Raw genomic sequence first — 2,386 nt, forward strand, 5'->3', positions numbered from 1 at the left:
CCTAATTTGTGCCTTAACGTAACCTAATTTGTGCCTTAACGTAACCTAATTTGTGCCTTAACGTAACCTAATTTGTGCCTTAACGTAACCTAATTTGTGCCTTAACGTAACCTAATTTGTGCCTTAACGTAACCTAATTTGTGCCTTAACGTAACCTAATTTGTGCCTTAACGTAACCTAATTTGTGCCTTAACGTAACCTAATTTGTGCCTTAACGTAACCTAATTTGTGCCTTAACGTAACCTAATTTGTGCCTTAACGTAACCTAATTTGTGCCTTAACGTAACCTAATTTGTGCCTTAACGTAACCCATGTTGTGCCTTAACGTAACCCATGTTGTGCCTTAACGTAACCCAATTTGTGCCTTAACGTAACCCATGTTGTGCCTTAACCTAACCTATATTGTGCCTCAACCTAACCTATATTGCGCCTTAACCTGACGCACGTTGTCGCTGAACCTGCTCTGTAATTGTTATGCAACTCGTTAAATTAGTGTAGTGTTGCCTAACCGCAACCCTCGCAATATAGTTCGCTATTCGCACTGCCCGGTCCCCTGTGTATCGCGTCATGTTAAACACCTTGCAGGTGTTGCTGACTTTCCACATGCTCCTGCTATACACTGTAATGTGGATAGCAGCAGGACGTACATGCCCCCCCCCCTTCCCCCCTGCCTTCGCAAGCTGGTCGTTGAGAAGTTTGCATGTTCAATGCCCTTCGCATGCCGACGTACTCAGCCTACGTTGTGGTACGGCCTGTCACCTGTCCGCCGATGTACGCAAAACCCACAAACTGTACTGCACATTGGTCCGTATGTACTGAATGATACATCGTGGCACATGTGTGACCGTACGACGACTGCGCCTAGCAACGGCAGACCATACAGTCCAAATATTGTGCACGCAGCTACGTGTCGTCTCCCTATAAGAGCTGGATTGCAGTGTGGTACGCCATTCAGACGTGTGGGAGGAACGGACGCCCTGGATGGCGATCAGCATGAGCAGTCTGTTGATGTAGTGGAGCGTGTATTCGGACGTAGTCGTCTCTTCTCACACACCGTGATAGCATGTTGCACCGCGTTCCACATCTGCGACATCCTGCAGAGGCCGGCTGACAGTCGTTCGCGCAATGGACACCGCATACGTACGGGGGCTACCTTCCACGTGTTCTCGAGGCGTGCACATGTTGTTGCGTCTATGTGGGCAGACGTAGTGTGTTGTGACACCTGACACAGGCATGCAATACTCGTTGCAAATGGCGATGGACGTCTACGTTTGCTGGTGACGTTACGCAAATGAACAACAGGTAACCCGTTGTGGTGCGGTTGTTCTCGCTAGAGGTGAATCAGTGTTGGCGACGATCGGTCGAGCTATTAACCGGTTGTTTCAGGGATACCCACCATGCCCACGAACGTGAAAGGGGACCCACCATGCCCACGAACGCGAAAGGGGATCTGGGTGTGAGGCGATACGCGGCGGTGGCTGGGTGGGACCGTCCCCGGCCGGTGAGGGGGGGCCGCCCGGCGTGCTGGCAGCGCGGTGCGTGGGCGCACGCGCTACAGCCGGCTGGTGGGGGCGGCCAGTGGCAGGCGCGCCGGCCGACGGACGCGGCAGGCGGCGCAGCTGCGCGCCGGCGCCCCCTGCTCGCGGCGCCTTGCGGCCAAAGTAGGTCCTCGCGGGCCCGGTGCGAAGCGCGGTGGCCATCTGCAGTGTGCTGGTCCGATTGAGGACTGTGTGCGCTGAGGATGCGCCGCCGCCCGGCGCTCGGCGCCGCGACGCCGTCTGCTGCTCGGTCGCCCCAGCGGTTCTCGCAGGTGGTTTGTATCGCAGCTGTGCGGACGTGTTGGCGCGTGCGCTGTGCTGGGAGAGTTCGCTTCGGCACCCAAGTGGGGCTTTTGTCCTTCTGTGGCGCTGGCGTTGGAGCTGCCGGTCACCGTAGGTGGCGCGTGTTGTCTCCCGCCGGCAATGCCACGACAGCACGCTCCCGGGCCTCTGTCGGCAGCGGCAAGCTCAGTTGGGAGCACGGGTGGTCGCACCTAAAGCGTCTACTCGCCTAACTCCGGGCGATTGCGCCTCTCTCGAACCCGACCAAGTACTTAGGACGGCGCTGCGCGCCGCCGGGACCTGAGAGGGTTTCGAGGTGTGTTGTGCAGGGGAGCTCAGCCTCCTCCTGTTTGCAGAATAATTGAGCGGACGCTTGCGTGTTCGCGCGGGCCCCCGGGACACACTCCCGGGCGGCCGGCTGCTCAGCTCTAGTTGACGCAGCTCCCTGGTTGATCCTGCCAGTAGTCATATGCTTGTCTCAAAGATTAAGCCATGCATGTCTCAGTACAAGCCGCATTAAGGTGAAACCGCGAATGGCTCATTAAATCAGTTATGGTTCCTTAGAT

General features: G+C 56.2%; 1 non-coding gene across 1 annotated transcript in view; it reads left to right on the top strand.

Annotated features, from left to right (window-relative positions):
* The first annotated feature begins 2,262 nt into the window (after positions 1–2,262).
* The window catches only part of LOC126444515 (small subunit ribosomal RNA), a 1,909-nt gene continuing 1,785 nt past the window's right edge, over positions 2,263–2,386 (top strand). The window contains exon 1 of the ribosomal RNA XR_007582580.1: positions 2,263–2,386. This exon is cut by the window's right edge and continues 1,785 nt beyond it. This is a non-coding gene — a ribosomal RNA (small subunit ribosomal RNA).

Source organism: Schistocerca serialis, unplaced genomic scaffold, assembly GCF_023864345.2.
Source record: "Schistocerca serialis cubense isolate TAMUIC-IGC-003099 unplaced genomic scaffold, iqSchSeri2.2 HiC_scaffold_269, whole genome shotgun sequence".
Classification (NCBI taxonomy): Eukaryota; Metazoa; Arthropoda; class Insecta; order Orthoptera; family Acrididae; genus Schistocerca; species Schistocerca serialis.